We start from the raw sequence: 13,930 nt of genomic DNA, 5'->3' as shown, positions 1-13,930 counted from the left end.
GGGTTGAGCACGGGACTCATTCGCTGCGCCATTTGTACGGGCTTAACGTTCCATCTGTGCGTGCGCACTAGGGTGACTAATATTTCGTCCGGTGAGCTTAGGATAGATGAGTAAGGAGCCTGGAACAAGTAAGTGGAAGCAATACCAGGACTCAGCTAAGGGTCCCGTGGTTGGCAACCACTGCTTCTTTTGTACATTCAGGATCAATTTCCGACAACTTTACACGTACAGTAACTGTCTATAAGCAACATTTTTGTTTGCATTAAATGAAAATGAACTGAAAAGTGTTATAACATCACTGTTAACCCCTGACCTCGTGACTTAATTTGCTCCCATAACGTATTCAATTTTTACCATCCAAATACTCAGTGAATGGCATGCGCGGTTGGATATCTCTTAGAAATTTCATGGTGGCAGGAAGATAAGGTTCATTTGTTCGGCTGGTCTGCGCCTAATTAAGTTCCTCAGATAAAAGTACGCGTGATACGACTTTAATGAACTTCCTGTACTATTGCAGCTGACTAGGATAAGGGTACCCCGGCCTACGTGGAGTGGGAGAACTGTTTGCTTAGAACATCTGTTGCGACTTCAGCTTTAGGTCTGCCCTGCCACATGCCACTTCATTGTGTGCGATAATGTTAATGAATGTAATGCGGCCACATCGTACTTAACCGGTGATAACATTCATTGTGAGTAATTTGAATACTTTAATTATGAAATAGGTGTGAAGTTTACATCGGGTTGTATCGTAAGTAGTTCAAAATATTATTCTTATTTTTAAAAAAAAATCGAATATATCGTAGGATCCTATAAACTTGGGTGTTTGTATAAAATCGTATATACCAACCGATTATTTCAACCCACAAACCAATTGTAATCAATGTCAAAGGTGTATCGAGCAGAGCTTGTTCTTTTACTGTGTTTACCGTACATTTAAAATATGGTTAAACATATCATGTGTGAATTATTCCGCGAATTCAAATATACCTATGCGAAATGTCCCGACACGAAAATGATATGAGACTGTGTATAATTATCTCAAAAGATGATGAACTTAATGGTACCGGTACCTATATGTCTTTTCTTCTCTTGCATATAAGTCTCTGGTAAGGCCCCAACTAGAGTATGGTTCCAGTGTATGGGACCCTCAGCAGGATTACTTGATTCAAGAACTGGAAAAAATCCGAAGAAAAGCAGCTCGATATGTTCTGGGCGATTTCCGACAAAAGTGTAGCGTTACAAAAATGTTGCAAGGTTTGGGCTGGGAAGACTTGGGAGAAAGGAAACAAGCTGCTCGACTAAGTGGTATGTTCCGAGCTGTCAGTGGAGAGATGGCGTGGGAGGACATCAGTAGACGAATAAGTTTGAGTCGTGTCTTTAAAAGTAGGAAAGATCACAATATGAAGATAAAGTTGGAATTCAAGACGACAAATTGGGGCAAATATTCGTTTATATGAAGGGGAGTTAGGGATTGGAATAACTTACCAAGGGAGATGTTCAATAAATTTGCAATTATTCCTTTGCAATCATTTAAGAAACGGGTAGGAAAACAACAGATAGGGAATCTGCCACCTGGGTGACTGCCCTAAATGTAGATCAGTAGTGATTGATTGATTATTTATTTTATGGGAATGACAAAGAATTTTTTTTTTTTTTTTTTTGCTAGTTGCTTTACTTCGCACCGACACAGATAGGTCTTATGGCGACGATGGGACAAGGAAGGGCTAGGAGTGGGAAGGAAGCGGCCGTGGCCTTAATTAAGGTACAGCCCCAGCATTTGCCTGGTGTGAAAATGGGAAACCACGGAAAACCATTTTCAGGGCTGCCGGCAGTGGGGTTTGAACCGACAAAGAATTTGCTCTACCAATAGTGTAATAATAATAATAATAATAATAATAATAGTAGTAGTAGTAGTAGTAGTAGTAGTTAGAAGTAACAGACATGAAAGTAGCGAGAATGATCGCCGGTACAAACAAGTGGGGAAAATGGCAAGAGGGTACTCGGAATGAGGAGATGAGGCAAAGTTACGCATAAACTGTTTTCGGTGGTGGGATCATGTGCCGCGAATAGAGGAGGATAGGTTACCTAGGAGAATAATGGACTCTGTTATGGAGGGTAAGAGAAGTAGAGGGAGACTACAATGGTTAGACTCGGTTTCTGACGATTAAATGTAAGAGCTACAGAACTAACTAATATAAGCCACAGAGCTAGTTACAAATAGAGGGTTGTAGTGGCGTTTAGTAAATTCACAGAGGCTTGCAGACTGAACGCTTAAAGGCATAACAGTTATAATGAAGGTGTATGTGGGTTGTTATTAGAGAGAATATCCAACAGATAGCCGCCCCTATTAGGCGGTGGCGGTGATAATTGTTTAAGGTGGAAGTACAACTAGGCAACCATCCCCTACATAACACTAATCAGAGAGAAATAAAAATGGAAGGGATCTGATCGGGGAGGTGAGAAGAATAATGGAGCGGCCCCGCACCACTACTAGCCTGTGAAGAAAGTGGGCCCATTTCGCAAGACGGGGAATCACTTGAGGCAACACTCATGCACCTAATTATGATAAAGTACACTGTACACAAAATAATCACATATAATGCATTTTATCATAATATAGCCTCTCATAGACCACTGCCCCAGGGGCTCTCAACTTGGGAGCGTGGGTTGGCGACCACGGGGCCCTTAGCTGTGTCCTGGCATTGCTTCCACTACTTGTTCTAGGCTCCTCACTTGCATCTATCCTATCAACCTCCCTTGGCCGACTCTTATTCTTTTCTGACCCCGACGGTATTAGAGCAGTCGAGGTCTAGGGAGTCTTTCATTTTTTTTTTTTTTTTGCTAGTTGCCTTTACGTCGCACCGACACAGATAGGTCTTATGGCGACTATGGGACAGGAAAGGGCTAGCAGTGGGAAGGAAGCGGCCGTGGCCTTAATTGAGGTACAGCCCCAGCATTTGTCTGGTATGAAAATGGGAAACCACGGAAAACCATCTTCAGAGCTGCCGCTAGTGGGGTTCGAACATACTATCTCTCGAATACTGGATACTGGCCGCACTTACACGACTGCAGCTATCGAGCTCGGTGTCTTTCATTTCATTTTCACGCCCTTCGTGACCCTTGTCTTCCTTTGGCCGATACCTTCATTTATCGATTCTCTTTGATTAGTGTTATGTAGAGGATGGTTGCCTAGTTGTACTTCCTCTTCAATAATCACCACCACCACCACCTCATTGACCACTAATGGAAAAGAGCAAGCATTGCAACCACATTCTAAGTGTGAGCATTCCTGTCCTTTGAAATGCGTAACATCAATGACGTAGTCTAATTTTTGTTCCCTGTATCTTGTCATTTTGCACTCTAAGTGTCGAATGTTGAACTGCAGTTGATATATTAGCCTAACCAGATAGATAATCATTCTCGTACATCTCAACAAAGCCTCCATTTTCCCAATTATCAATTTCAATTTCTCGTCTTCCTGTTGACACTTTGCATTTTCGAAGTTTTCTCCGTTTTCCTCGCCTGGGGATCGAACACCCTGAATAAATAAATGAAAGAGAATATTATTTGTTGGGATTTTTCCTTTACTTCGTACCGACACAGATACGTCTTATGGCAACGATGGGTTAGGAAAGGGTTAGAAATAGGAAGTAAACGACCGTGGCTTAATTAAGGTAACTTACATCCCTAGCATTTGCTTGGTGTGAAAAGAAATCACGAAAACCATCTTCAGGGCTTCCGACAGTGGGAGAGGGGAATACTCAACTAAGGAGTATATTGAGTTCCAAGCTCGTCTTGTAATAAATTGCACCTGAACAGAATTAATAGCAACCGGTAGTTCCATCCAATACGATATTACTTGGCTCGACAGTGTAAACATCCTTGGATCGTGGTTCCTGTAAACTATGATTTGTTTGAATGACATCCAACTGGAACAATAAAGCATGTAAGCCACTATCATAATGTAAGTCTTCGAGTGATAATTACTTTAGGAGCTGATGGCTGTAAGTAGTTGGGGTAGGTAAGGTAATACGTTCGGTACTACACTCTCTCTCAGTGCCCCAGATAAGTACGTACTGTATCATTCAGTTGGGCAGGGAGCCCGCCTGGTGGCTAACTGGCTATGCTCGTTAAGGTGTTGAAGTCTAAACGGTCTGACACCGTGGTTAGCCGGTTCGAATCCCGTTTTCACCATCAGAATGTTGGCCGGCAGGATAAGGGAGGTGGTGGTATACCATTTCTAATCTCTAGATTGCGTGCCAAAAGCCTGGATTAAATTCCAAACCTCTCCGCAGTGCTCAGTGCTCATATTGATTGAGGGCATATGACGCTGTTAATGGTGATTCCGTCCGTCGGATGGACACGTTAAGCCTTGAGCAGACCGCTTGGTTCTAATCGACAGGAGTGGGCTATGTGCCGGCACCGGGTTTCACCCTCTCCCTTCCCACTATCATATATCACGCTATTAATTTAATCTCATTGGCTCCTCTGATGAGGCTGATGTCAGGAAGGGCATCCGGTCATTTAAAAAAATAGCAACCAGCACGCACCGCACCCCACAGTATGGCTGCCGGTTTCAAGGAGTGGCTCAATTATTCTTCTCAGCTCTCCGGATCCGAAATATCGAAATATGAAGGTATCGGCCAAAGAAAGGACAAGGGCCACGAAGGGCGTGAACATTAAAGACTCCCTAGGCATCGAATGCTCTAATACCGTGGGGGTCGGAAAAGAACAAGAGCTCACCAAGGGATGTCGGATAGGATAGATGAAAGTGAGAAGCCTGGCGCAAGTAAGTGGAGGCAATGTCAGACTCAGCTGAGGGCCCCGTGGTTGCCAACCCACGCTCAGAAGTCAAGAGAACATGGGCCCCTTTTAGTCACCTCTTACGACAGGCATGGGATACCAGGGGCGGTATTCTACCTCCGCTACCCACAGGAGGAACTCCTATTAGGGAATCTAACCGTTTGGCCTCACACAGAACGACATTTATGACAATGAAAGTTATATATTTGCTATGTTTTATTGCTATTTTTCTAGCAAGCAGGTTATATCTGTTACGGTTATCTGTTAGAATTCATTTCCTTTATTTTGTTGAAATTTTAAGCTTTTTCACAGTCTTCTTCTTAATCTGTTTACCCTCCAGGGTTGGTTTTTTCCATCGGACACAGCGGGGATAAAACTGGGGATGAGGACCAGTACCTCGCCTAGGTGACCTCACCTGCTATGCTGAACAGGAGCCTTGTGGGGGATGAAGGGATAGAAAAGGAAGAGGGAAGGAAACGGCCGTGGCCATAAGTTAGGTACCATCCCGGCATTTGCCTGGAGTAGAAGTGGGAAACAACGGGAAACGACTCACAGGATGGCTGAGGCTGGAATCGAACAAACCTCTACTCAGTTGACCTTCCGAGGCTGAGTGGACCCCGTTCCAGCTCTCGTACCACATTTTCAAATTTCGTGGCAGAGCCAGGAATCAAAACCGGGCCTCCGGGTGTGGCAGCTAGTCACGCTAAACACTACACTACAGAGGCGGACACATTTTTACAATAATAATAACAATGGCGTGTGTCTTCTAGAGAGTCCTGGTGCAGGTATTTTGATTTGACTCCCGCAGGCGACCTGCGTGTCATGAGGATGATATGATGATTAGGACTGTTCATACACCCAGTCCCAGTGCCAGGGAAACCAATTATGGTTAAAATTCTCTACCCTACCGGGAATCGAACCCGGGACCTCTGTGACCAAAGGCCAGCACGCTAACCATTTATGCATGGAGCTGGCCATTTTCACAGTCATGTCGTGGAATACAGGTGATGGCTGATGATGGATAAGGGGATTTTTAGTACCGAGTCTATTATTATTATTATTATTATTATTATTATTATTATTATTATTATTATTATTATTATTATTATTGTTGTTGTTGTTGTTGTTGTTGTAGCGGGAGGTACACCTCAACGCCGCGCATTCAAAATCCGCGCCTTTAGAACTCCCCTATCAATCAAAAAGTGAAACTGATAACACAAAAGTTGAAACTTTAAACAGAAGATGTCTCCACTGAAATATTATGTAATGTTGTTATTGTGCAGTTTCCTAAACTGACTGAATTTCTTCTTGTTTTGTTTTGCTATGCATCAAGAAGTTTGGACATTTTTCTACAGATGACACTACTAAAAACTATGATCATGCACTCTGGTGCAAAGTGAAAGAACTTGTCACTTAAAGAAGTTTTCCATTTCTATGTTATCCGCAGCTTAACCCGAGGAAAAGGTTCGAATCCTTAACGATGTAACCAACTTTTCTAAAATGTAAATTTTCTTCTGGTCAATATATAACTTCATAAAGCTTTAACTGTAAATCGGGGATCGAGAGTGAGCTACCCTCTCGAGCTCCCCTTCATCTTGGTTTGAAGTGACTTCGTTTCCGTAACTGTTCTCTTCCTGCAATGTGTTGAAGTAATTTCCATGCTAGCCACCTCAGTAGTTTGGGAATAGCCCCTGCTTCATCGGCCGAGAGCCCTATAGGTTTTCTTATCTTGGAACGCAGTGTACGCCTCCATTCCTTTTGTGTTTGGGCCAGCTATTTAACCTGTTCTTTTTCCATGAAGGCCCCGTAGGTTGGGTATTAAATACCCCTGTATAAAATTATTTTAAAATTGTAAGTTGTGCCTTGAGAGGCCAATGATTGTAAGTTGATGTTGCCTTGAGTAGGCTTGGAAAACTGAGAGTCTGTTAGCTTTTTTTCAAAGTTTTGTAACTGTAACGTGTGCCTCAGGGAGGATAGATATTGTGATTTAGGGAGCAAGTGCTCTTGAATTAGGGGATTTCTGCCCAAAAATTAACCTACACCACTTCCATTCGTAAAACTGTAAAACTAGGAGCTTGAAGCCCAGAATCTGTTAAATAATTCCTGGTCTTGTGTCAAGATTGCTTTTGTACCTGATATGTTGCTATGTTCACTAAGTAAAAATTGTTACGCTGTTTTCTGAAAAAATATAACCTTCAGTTCAAGTTTTAAATTATTTTTTGGTATTGTAGATAGACCCATTCAAGCCCGAACCTTCTTTAACCATCTCTGCGTTCCACACAAACCCCGGAACAAAGTGGTAGCAGAGCGTAGTTGAATGGGTCTAAAGCCTCTTTTGACGGCTAAATATAGAATCTGCACCGAACTCTTAAGAATTTTCTCAGTCGCTGGGAATTTTTCTAAATTTGTAAATTTTCTGTCATCATGTCTGGCCCCCGCGAAGTCCTTCATTCCGGGTACTTGCGCAAGGAGGAATTAATGTATTAATTACTTATTAGAAATGTTCAATATGGAGGCACGATTGCGGCAGATACTGCCAGACTTAAGGAATCCATAGAATTGCCAACTAGTATCCCAATTTTGGGAGAAAAAGAAATTGATGAGGCTCTATCCACTATCACTGACAATACCACTGTACTAGCATCGGTAGTAAGTTTTTTGAAGTAAGCGATCCATCTCCTAATCAGCGTAAGAGAGTACAGGCTAGACTGTTCCATTTTTATAACAAAAAGCAAAGTCACCTCCGTAAGGTCATGAAGGCCCTTGGAGGAGTGGAAGGTAAAGGCTTCCACCATTGTTAACCTCGGCACGTGATGGGGTAGAGTAGTTACCTCTACGCCCCGCCTTTGCCCCCAGGAATTAACCTGGTATTCATTTTTGGTGTAGGCTGAGTGAACCTCAGGGCCATATGCACCTCCGGAAGTGGAAATCTCGTTTCTTAAATTTTACGACTTCCTGATGGGGATTCGAACCCACGTCCTTCCTGGCGGACCGAGAACGCCTTTACCGCCTCGGCCAGGCAGCCCCTATTTTTATAACAAGGTTAGCGATCTATTGTCTCTAAAATTAAAAGAAGATCAATGCTAAGGAAGCTGCTCCCAAAAACGACCAAGCCCCAATGGTAAACATTGTAAGTGAGGAGGATTCTTCCAAGGGTGTAGAAAGTAGAAAATCTGTAGCAACTCAACAACAGCCCCATTGGAAACTGAGTCTGGTCCCCCGAAACAAATTCCACCTTTCTTTTCGAATAACGCGCTATCGGAAGGTTCTCAACCCGCTAGGCCGTCACCAATTATGTCACCCTGTTTTAGTAGTTTGCCCCATCCTCTGGCTATGTTACTTAGGGGAATTTCAAATTTTTTCGTAAATTCCACGAATGATGTCATTTCATTTCTAAGGTTCTTAGTTGAATTTCAGGATCACGCACTAGTGTTTTCCCTCTCTCACTCTCAAATTCTTCAAATGATGTACCCATATTCGGTAGGCGTCCTGTCGGACAAGTTCGTTAAGGCTATAGCTGATAAATCATCTATAGAAGGTTTCCACGTCCACCTGTTGGCAGTCCAGTACAGAGGGCAGCGACTGGACGAAAATCTTGCAGACTGCATTCAAGATATCAAGTTTTACACCCGAGTGTTCGCTCTGTATTTTTCCGAGGACCAGATTGTGCAAACTATTGTTGAAGGTATCTCTCCACCTTATAGATCCTATTTTTGTTTTGAGTCTCGTCCCCAAACCTTGGCAGAATTAGAGGCTATGGCTGTCTCAGCCGAAGGAGTGCGGTATGCCGACACCTTACCTGTCGCCAAGGAGCCCCCTCCGTCTTCTAATAATTTTCGGCCTTCATCTCGCCGAACTTTCACCACCCGTAAGTGCTACGCTTTTGGGTCTACGGAACATCTGCGTAACAAATGCCCAGTGATGAAATCGAGTGGGACAAGGAAGGGAGCAGGGTCATCACAAGGATGTTTCAAATTCGGCTCTTTTACTCATCTAGCCAAGAATTGCCTTAATGCCAATAGCAAACCCTCCTGCTCAACTTCTGGTGCAACCTCCGCGAACTCCAACAATAGGAAGTGACTAGTATCATCGGCTGAGTCGGCAGGGTCATTTTCCCAAGGCTCAGCTCCTGCTAAGCCCAGCGAAAGCTCTGGTAAGGATAAAGGTTCTTCTAATATATCATTTGAAGGCCCTAAAGATTATCTCAGGATTGTGGCGGAGACCCCCGCACTTGTACTGTTTCTTAAAATTGAATTGAATAATGAACCGGTCACTGCTCTATTAGAATCTGGGAGTGTATGTTCTATTATTTCGGCTGAATGGTCTTCCAAATTAAAGTCTTCTGTAAGTTTCCTGATTATTGTTCGTCTTCCGTCCAATGCGTTCAGGCTAATTCCTCTCCATTGGAAATTTTAGATTTCATCTTTGCCAAAATCCGTATTTCTAAATTCACTTGGAAAATAAAATTGTTTGTGGCTAAGCACTTGTCGTGCCCCGTAATATTGGGAGCGGATTTTATGTCTTATACTGGTCTGGTGCTCGACGTTCAGAGCAAGATGTGCATCTTTAAATTTGCTAACAATTGTAAAATTCCTTTGCTTAAGTGTAATTCTGTATCATATTCATCTATTTCGCCTACCCAGGATGAGATGTTGTTAGACCTTAGATATCTATCTGAGGAGCAGGCTGGAAGTATTCGTAACTTGTGTCAGTCGTTCCAGGATGTATTTTCCGATACTCTTGGTGTTACTGAACTTAGAGAATACAAGATTGAGGTTACGGATTCGATCCCGATTAGATTTTCACCTTATAGGCTGTCTCCACCTAAAATGAAGGCTCTTAAAGAGATCATCGACCAGATGTTAAAGGACTGCATTATTTGACCCTCTAAGTCGGCGTATTCATCGCCTATTTTTCTGGTGCCGAAACCCGAAGGTGGCTTCAGGCCTGTGATTGACAATAAGGCTTTAATTCGACCTTCACACTTATTTTTCATGGTTTCGGAAAGCTAAGTTCTTTACCATCTTAGACCTCAATCAGGCGTACAACCAGATCCCTCTAGTGGAAGAATCGAAACATCTAACAGCTTTTGCCACGGATTGGAACTTGTACGAGTACAACCGTGTGACTTTTGGTCTCTCCACGTGGGCAGCGTTCTCACTAGACTGCTAGATAGGGTCTTTTCCGACATCAAGTTCGAGTACTTGTATCACTATCTTGACGATGCCGTCGTATTTTCTGGGACCTTTGAAGAACATCTAGCTCATCTGAAGGAAGTACTCAATCACCTTCGTAAGGCAGGGTTGACTGTCAAATTATCCAAGGTAGTGTTTGCTAAACCTTCTATGTCATTCCTAGGGCATATTGTGTCGCCCGATGGTGTTTCCATAGATCATTCCAGAACACAGGCCATTCGTGATTTCAAACCCCCTAAGGACATCAAAGGTATTGCCCGGTTCATCGGCATGGTGAATTTCTTCAGAAAATTTATTCCTAACTTCGCTAACAGAGCGGCGTCCCTTGAACTTGCTCCATAGGAAAGTCGTTAAATTGGAGTGGGGACCGTCTAAATAAGCCGCTTTTCAAGATCTTAAATTAGCTCTTTGCAACACCCCTGTCCTTGCTATGCCTGATTTTTCGTAGAAATTCATTGTTCAAACCGACGCCTCATCATCGGCGTTGGCTCATGTGCTTCTTCATGAAACTGAACTCGGAAGGCGACCCATCGCCTACCCGTCTAGGACATTATCGGCCGAAGAAGCCAAATATTCCATTTATGAACTTGAGGGCTTGGAAGTTTTATTTGCAGTAGAGAAGTTCCGACTCTATCTGGAACATGTCAAGTTCGACTTGGAAACGGATAATCAAGCCTTAAGTTGGGTCTTAGCTAGGCTGCGTCGTACTGGTCGTATAGCCCGTTGGGCCATCAGAATTTCTGCATTCCAGTTTGATGTTAGGCATATCAGAAGATATGAAAATGTTGTTGCGGATGGACTCAGCCGCATGTTTTCTCATGATGTGGAGACCACCGAACAGGAAGATAGTTCTTCTCTTCCCACGCCCATTCCTTCGGTTATTAATGCCCTTCTAACGGATGCCCCCACGTTGTTTAGGGATATTTAAAGTATCAACGTGAAGATCCGGTGCTGGTCCCTATTATTGAAACCCTTTCTTCTGGGGAACATGTCGTCTCTTATGTATTGAGAAACGGGGTTTTGTGTTGCCCGTCGAGGCATGATCAAAAGATGAATGTAGTGCTTCCAGCTGTTCTTGTGCCTATGATTTCCAAGTATTATCATGAGGCGCCATTAGGGAGCCATTTAGGCATCTTCAAAACTCGGGAAAAGATCCGAGAGATGTTCATTTGGAAAGGTATGGACGGCGAAATTCGTGAATTGGTAAAAACTTGTAAATCTTGCTTGCTTAGTAAGCCCACCTTGTCCACCAAGCTAGGTGTCTTATCTTCTCATCAGGCGTCGCGCCCCATGGAGCGCCTGTATATAGACTACGTCGGACCCTTCCCCCAATCAAAGGGGAACGCCAACAAATTCATTCTAATGTGTGTAGATAGTTTCACGAGATTTTCCTGGTTATTTCCGACTAAATTGGCAACCGCTCAGTCCACCATTTCTTGTTTAAATACCATATTTGCTTCTTTTGGCCCCTGTCAATATATAGTTTCTGATAATACTAAAGCCTCTACATCCAACCTCTTCCGTAAATTCTGTTTTGGTCTGTCTATATCACATGTAACTACTTCGGCGTATTATCCTCAACCATCTCTGGCTGAGCGGGTCAGTCGTAATCTTAGATCGGCTCTCATCGCATTTCATCATCACGATTATTCCAGGTGTAATACGTCCCTGCATTGGTTGGCCTTTGTTTTAAATTCGGCGGTTCACGAGTCCCATAGTTTACTCCTGCTTTTCTTATGTTTAAATTTGTTCCTAACACGCCGCTCTCTAACCTTTGGTCACTCAATGATATTTTACCAGAAACAGTAGATCCCGATAATATTAGGGATTTATGGAAGAAGCTAAGCATAACTTGAAGGTTTCTCATGAAAAGGTTAGGGAAAGATGTGATCGTGGACGGAGGCCCACCCATTTAAAAGTTGGAGATCAAGTCCTGGTTAGGAACTTTGTTCCCGCGGGCAAGCTTGCCCCCAGATTTCATAGGCCGTGCATTATTTTAGATTTTTTGACGCCTGTTACGTTATTGGTAAGCAATCCAGGCACAGAGAGGATCCTTAGAGTGCACCTCTCCCAGGTGAAACCTGTGTAATTTCTTTGTTAACTTTAGCCATCAACATTTAGCAGGAGTTTGGAGATTTTTTTTCATTTGTGTTGTTTGGAGGCCTTCTGCCCTATTATTTTATTTTATTTTATTATGTATATGATCTGTATGTACGATCTTCCCCTCTGGTTTTCCTGCTGTCAATTTCCTGGTGGCCATTACCAAGTCCCCGCCTCCTGCATTTCCGCACTATTGGCACACAAGCACTTTCCACGCCGCCCACCCCTCTGCATCACCAATAAAGATCGTACTCTCCAAACTCTAACAACAACACTTCTCTGTCGCCTAGATCTTACTGTTTCAGTACCCGCTCAGCCATCAGCCGCCGTGCAACAACATCCGGCGAGTTAAACTAGAACTGGGTAAGAGCCCACTTCGCTCCAGTGAAGACTCCTTGCGAACGGCGTGCCGGAGTCCATCTTCCCGGCAAAGGCTGACGTGCGGTAACCCTACCGCCAACACTTCTGGGGACTGCACATATATTTCTCATCTGAGGCGACTATCACCACGACTACCTCTCTCATAGTAGCGGGAGAGGTGTATCTGAGGTTACTCTGGGGGTCCGGGCGACCTCTCCAGGGTATCGGCAGCGGCGGCACTCCTTGGCGTTAAATCTATCCCAATGTTTTTAACTTCAAAGAACACAAGGACGCTCTAAATTTGGATCTGCAAATTTTCTACAATCAATATCAAAACAATTATAATTTTTTCTCAATTGGAAAGGTGTTCTCAAAATTCTTCTGTGTCACCCCAATGAAGGACATTTGGGCGGGGGGGGGGAGGTCTGTACCAGGAGGTACACCTCAACGCCGCGCATTCAAAATCAGTGTCTTTAGAACTCCCCTATCAATAAAAAAGTGAAACTTACAACACAAAAGTTGGAACTTTAATCAGAAGATGTCTCCACTGTAATATTAAGTAATGTTGTTATTGTGCAGTTTCCTAAACTGACTGAATTTCTTCTTGTTTTGTTTTGCTATGCATCAAGAAGTTAAGACATTTTTCTACAGATGATACTACTAAAAGCTATGATCATGCACTCTGGTGCAAAGTGAAAGTACTTATAACTTAAAGAAGTTTTGTATTTCTAGGTTTCCATAACTGATCTATGTTCATTTATTTTTGGGTTGGCAACCCTCCTTTTTTCTTTCCGCCAGTTTTGAATTTGGCCAGTCAAAAATTTCTGTAAATTATTTTCAACCTACCACAGGCTTCTTAATCGATTCTGAGTGTAACTTTGAGATTAACCAATTGAAGTGAGAGGGTGCGGCTGGTTTAGTCTTGAATTCTCTCGAACCTTCCCTGAGGGTATATAAGTTGCGGCTTTTTGTGTTCCCTGGCCAATATTGATCGTCGTCTTTCTGAGTGTGTGTGTTAGGCAGGAGGCGGAAGGCCTCTTTCGTCGGCAGCAGAACATCTATAAGGTATTGGCCACATAAATTATTTATTTCTTGTTGTAGCTACCTCCGCAGCTTAACCCGAGGGAAAGGTCCGAATCAATCTCTCTGTCTGTCTGTCTGTCTGTCTGTCTGTCTGTCTGTCTGTCTGTCTGTCTGTCTGTCTGTCTGTCTGTCTGTCTGTCTGTCTGTCTGTCTGTCTGTCTGTACACGCATCACGAGAAAACAGCTGAAGAGAATTTAATGAAAATCGGTATGTAAAGTCGGGGGATGAACCTCTACAATCTAGGCTATAAATTATTTTGTTCACGCTGAGTGAAATGGTAGTTTAGGGGAAGGCCTGAAATTTAATTCTCAAATATTTATATTATTAGTGGCCCTATCGATAAATATTACATAATTAAAGTTATATAAAATTGAATTTCCGATCATTT

General features: G+C 43.1%; 1 protein-coding gene across 1 annotated transcript in view; it reads left to right on the top strand.

The window, feature by feature from the left end:
* Positions 1–602: 602 nt before the first annotated feature.
* Positions 603–13,930, top strand: part of LOC136882655 (synaptotagmin-15) — a 209,465-nt gene continuing 196,137 nt past the window's right edge. The window contains exon 1 of the mRNA XM_067155143.2: positions 603–689. The gene's annotated coding sequence lies outside the window, so the exon portion shown is untranslated. The remainder of the gene's footprint in view (positions 690–13,930) is intronic.

Source organism: Anabrus simplex, chromosome 1, assembly GCF_040414725.1.
Source record: "Anabrus simplex isolate iqAnaSimp1 chromosome 1, ASM4041472v1, whole genome shotgun sequence".
NCBI classification, from domain to species: Eukaryota; Metazoa; Arthropoda; class Insecta; order Orthoptera; family Tettigoniidae; genus Anabrus; species Anabrus simplex.
Note: the sequence above shows the minus strand (reverse complement) of the source record. Positions and strands in the feature narration are given on the sequence as shown.